Source organism: Camellia sinensis, chromosome 12 (genome assembly GCF_055761805.1).
Source record: "Camellia sinensis isolate YWXY chromosome 12, ASM5576180v1, whole genome shotgun sequence".
Taxonomy (NCBI): Eukaryota; Viridiplantae; Streptophyta; class Magnoliopsida; order Ericales; family Theaceae; genus Camellia; species Camellia sinensis.
The window spans coordinates 142,372,487-142,377,627 of NC_138972.1; the positions used below are offsets into that span (position 1 = coordinate 142,372,487).

The following is a 5,141-nucleotide window of genomic DNA, read 5'->3' on the forward strand; positions in this document are numbered from 1 at the left end:
CAGCCCGAGACAGCCTTCACTAAATTAGGCATATCTCTTTGTACACTTGGAATTTAAATGTGAGGCCACCACCATTGGAAAGAAGACTTCTGGGGATTCAATTTGGACCAAAGAACTGCCTAAAAACAAGTCCATATGGGGGAGATATGCCCATTTGAAGTTGGGCTTAAAAGCAGATTTTGTTGATTCGACCCAAAACAACAATAGCCCATTTTTCTTGGTTTTGGTTCGGTTGGGACAACCCATTTACCCATTTTTTGAGCCATTCAAGTGCATCCACTCATCCTCCATTATACCTAATCATCCTCCATAGTCAAAAAGATATTTTGTTTGCATCCATAAAGGAGTATCCCATGCAACCACCTTGAAAATTTGCCCTCCTATCACATTCTTGTCTCCCACCTTGTCTCCCACCTTCTTTTTGGCCTTTACTCTCCCTCATTGCCTATATAGAATGATCATATTGTAAGAGAGGAGGAGGACCACGAAATTGAAGAGAAAGGAGTGAGAAAAGAGTGAAAAAGAGAGAGAATTTGAGTTTTTGAGCCAAAAATATTCCTATCTTCCATATACACCCCATACCTTCCATAGCTACTGAAATTCCTCATTTCCATACACCAAAACCACTCCAAAAATTCTGATATAGCCAAAGATCAATCGCCTCGATCATAAGGAAGAATTTTTAGTGATTGAAAGTGAGGAAAACTAGAGAGTTAGCCATTTTCCATACCACAAACTCCATAAACTCCATAATTTCGAATTGAGGATTTGAGAACACACTTCCTACACTTGAGGGTGATCAAGAGAAAGTTTGGAAATCAAGAAGTTCAATCTTTCTTTGGAAGGTGAATTTTTAATCTTTCATTTTCTTATATTTTATATCTTATATTTATATTCTTGCTTCTTATTTCGTTGTGTTTTGTTATAATCCAAGTGGTTTGTTTATCTCATATTTATTTTCTTACTTTATATTTCATAGTGTGTTGTTATAATCCTAGCGGTTTGTTTAGCTCATAATTATTTATTTATTTATTTTTATTCGCATACTTTAATTTCATATTAGTTTTGTTGTAATCTTGCATGTTTTACCTCATATTTATTTTATTTATTTTTTTCGTGTATTAGTCTCATATTAGTTTTGTTGTAATTTTGCATGTTCTATCTTATATTTGTTTTATTACTTTAGGTTTATGTTGTGAGTTTTCACTTTTTTTATTTTATTTTATATTTATTTTCTTTTTTTTTTAATCTAACCTGTAGTGGTTAGTTGAGCCACCTACATATTTTTTGTTTGTTCCTTTTCTTGGTTTCGCAACAAGACAGGTTTTGCTTGGCCTAGTTCGCCGGCCGGCCTATTTGGCCGGTCGGTTAGCTTCTTCCGAACAAGATGGCGTAATCTCCCAATATTGACTAATTTCCGCCGGCGGTTCTAAAGAACATGAAGCTTTTATTTTATTTATTTATTTTATTTTGAGTGTATTGTGAGGTTTTTATTTTGTTGTAATATTCTCCTCATCCCTCTCTAATTTGGTTTGTAATTATTCTTTAAAATGTTGTAATAATTCCCCGTCCCGCTTCTTTCTATCCCGTTCTTTTACTTGCTTTCTTTATTTGTACATAAACATCATATTTATTTTTTATCATAGTTATGCTTTGCATCCATGTTTCATGCATCTTGATTCGGCTAAGTTTGCATTTGTGGATTTAATCAATTCCTATGTGATTATGTGCGCTACCTCATGTTCTTGAGATGATTCACATATCATATTTTAGAAGCCGAATCTTTAGTTGCATCTCATGAGTGAATTGCATTAGGGTTTTGTATATAAGATCATGCATATTTTACTAACTTTGTTTTGCAGCTTGTTCGTGGGACATCAAACATGTGAGTTTTTATGCTTTAGCATCCCGTGTGGTTGTGTTTTTCTTATTATGTCTAGCATCCTACCATGAGGCTAGTTGCTTATGTGATATAACTCTATGAATGCTGGTGGATGGAGGTTGTGTCGCTTAATTTGGAATGATGTTGATTTTTCATGCTTGTAAACTCAATTTATTTGGGTTGTACATCGTCAAAACTCTTTCAAAATGCATGATATCAAATTGCTCCAAAATGAATGGCATAGTCTATACTTGTATGCTTCACATAGTAAATTTTAGGATTTATTAATTAATCAGAACATGAACATATAAATAAAATAAAATTCATATCATGGTTAGTAAAGGCCGATCTTTGATCGGGTGGGCGGGGGTGCTCATTATTGACCTTCCCCTCTCATACCTAAGGTTCCGAGCCAAGCATCCTTGGTTACGACGAACAGTGGCCTTGGCACCGAGTCATGGGTTTCCTAATTTCCCAAAATATTAGGTGGCGACTCTGAGATCTGATGACGCAGTCCATTTTTGACAAAATTGCAATAAAAATGGATTTTCAATAAAAGTTGCCAAATCTGGACTCTCATCTACGTTTCACATTGCACTCGTGAGAATAGATCAAAGGGATCTCGGGGGTCCGAACTGTTTAACACGCGCGGGTACGCCCCCGGGCATGTTACAGATGCAATGCATGAAATGTGTAAATGTAAACACTTTTTCAGATAAAAAGTCCGTTTCATTTCATTATCTTTTCAAATGTACAAGCTTTGGAAACAAAACCTGCCTGCGGCAGTACAAGGTAATCTATCTACCAACCAAAAAGAAAAGTACAAGGAAAGAAAGAAAAGATAGCAAAAATCTGCATCTATGTCCAGCGACTCCAAGGGCTGTCAGTCCGTCCTGATCCTCTTCCTGGACGAGGGTCCAGGAGCATCAACAGCGTCGTCATCAGAGCCCGAGCTAGAGCCGTCTCCGGTCTCCTCCTCCGATGACCCTGCCTCCGCCTCTGACTCCTCGTCGTCATTATCGTCCGGGACTGGAGCTCGCGAGCTGCTCCCGACGTGAGTACGCCCACCCCTAGTGCGGGGAAATATCCGGCCCTCCTCATCTCTCCCCCGAGTAGGGACAGCAGGTCTAGCTGGAGCACCTCCCGCCATGGGAATCTGGAAAGGAGGCTGAAAAAGTGCACAAAAGGGAAATGCATCAGTATGCCGTGAGCAGTTTATCAGTGCAGAATGCAGTGTGTGAGCACAGTGTGTGAATGCCGTGAGCAGTTTATCAGTGCAGAATGCAGTGTGTGAGTACAGTGTATGAATGCTGTGAGCAGTTTATCAGTGCAGAATGCAGCGTATGCAGTGTTCAGATACTGTGGGATCAGTGTATCAGGTGTTGTGCCGTGCATCAGATTATGCGAAGCAGTGTATGAATGGTTTGAGGCCAGTGTCAGAAGGACATACCGGTATGCTGTAGACGGCTAGGAGGTCAAATGTCCGCTGGAGCATCCCCATCATCGAGGCATTCATCGCCAACGACTGACGGGTGTACTCAGAAGAAGCCTGCAAAGGTATCAGATGCATTAGTATTCTGTGGAATATCAAGTAAACTGAAATGAAATAACTGTACGAAGTGCAATGATACATACCGGCGGAAGGTCGGGGATGTCAGTGAACTCATGACCAGCTGGTGGAGGGGCGAAGGGGATCTGATAGGTCGCCCCACCCTGCCCCTGGAAAGTCAGCACAGCAGGAAGGGCAGGCCAGCCCGCTCCTCGTCCTCCTCGCACTCCGCCCCTGCCACGGACCCGGGCCCTCCTCGAAGATCCAGCCCCTGCTCTTGCTCCGGCCCCAGCCGCCGATGCTACAGGCCTGGCCCCCTCTGCTCGACGGCCGCTCAAGGGGCGCATCAGGTACGTTCGCACGTACTCCTGATAGTCGCCAGTGCCTCGGAAGCCAGCCTCCTCCCAGCCGATGGAGTAATCATCCAGCTGCTCAGGGGTCAGCCCCTCGGTCTCCCTCATCTCTGCAGGAGGGTGAGCCGGGACTATCTGCTCAGGTAACCCGCGGGTCTGGCGTAGAAAACGCTCCCCCAGGTACCAAGCCCGACAGACCGGGCCCTCTAGCAAGATCCGGAAACGCGAGGTCTCCTCAGCACCAGGGAACCGACCCCGCATCGCCGACGGCAAGGAAGCCCATGGCTGCCAAGTGATCTGAAAATGGCAGACAGTTTGTTATCTACTGTTATTGAAATATACAGTGGGAAAGCGAAGCCTAAATGAACTGAAAGTAAAGCATACCTCCGTGGGGGTGATGGTGTCGAAATATCGGCGGAAGAAGCCGAACGTCTCCCGTGGTCGCCGGGTGCACCCCCCGTCAAAGCGACTCGAAAATGGAACAGCCGGAGGAGGCTCCGCAACTGGCACGGGTGCAAGCCTAGGGAAGTAGGCGTAAACCCACAGCTGCAAAACAGACGTCAGTATGACCATCAGATAAAGCAGGATATACAGAATGAAGCAGAAATGGCAGAGCCGTGTGTTGAGCCGTGTATTGTGTGCAGTGTACAGTGTGAACAGTGTACAGTCAGTGTAAGGCAGAATGTATGTGTGTGCCGTGTGTACAGTATACAGCAAGTGTAAAGCAGACCGCAGTGTGTGCAGTGTACAGAGTACAGAAAGTACGAGACAGAAATGAAAAAGTAGAGAAGAAATGTACCTCCCAAGCCCGCCAGTAACCTCCAAGTAGCTGGCCGCTGCCCCGAGAAGCCGAGCTCATATATCCGTACAGGGTGGCCAGAGCAGCGCCGCCCCAATCAAAGTGCAGAATATCTCGGACGTCCACCAGTGCGCTGAGAAGGCAGAGAGGCACGGTGTTCGCCCGGTCGGCGAAGATAGTAGTCCCGAAAAGGAACATGAGGAAGCCCCGAGCATACCTCTCCACGTCCTCCTCGGTCATCTGCACCTCCTCCAATGCGGGCTGGACCCGAAACTGTGTCTCGAACCAGGAGTACCGCACGAAGCCTGGACGAGCTAGCGGCGGGGCCTCCCCCAGTAGATGAACCTGAGCGGCGGTCCACTCATCCATCGCTATGTCGAAGGGGATCGGATCACCCCCTACCCCGATGCCTGTGAGCATCGAGAAGTCATGAGGGGTCATCGTCATATCCCCTGTAGCAGAGAAGTGGAAAGAATCGGTGGTGTCCCACCACCTCTCCGCCAAAGCGGCGAGAAGAGGTCTGCAAGTGGAGAGCCTGGAGAGTCCTCGGCAGAAGGT

The 5,141-nt window shown here is 45.3% G+C and overlaps 1 long non-coding RNA gene across 2 annotated transcripts; it reads left to right on the forward strand.

Moving 5' to 3' along the window:
- Positions 1 to 476: 476 nt before the first annotated feature.
- On the forward strand, positions 477 to 1,662 carry LOC145804837 (uncharacterized). Of its 2 annotated transcripts, none has more exons than XR_014347380.1 (2): positions 477 to 845; positions 1,320 to 1,662. It is a non-coding gene; the product is annotated as an uncharacterized LOC145804837 (long non-coding RNA). The 2 variants fall into 2 exon arrangements; XR_014347381.1 differs by having other exon boundaries at positions 480 to 845; positions 1,324 to 1,662.
- Positions 1,663 to 5,141: the final 3,479 nt, after the last annotated feature.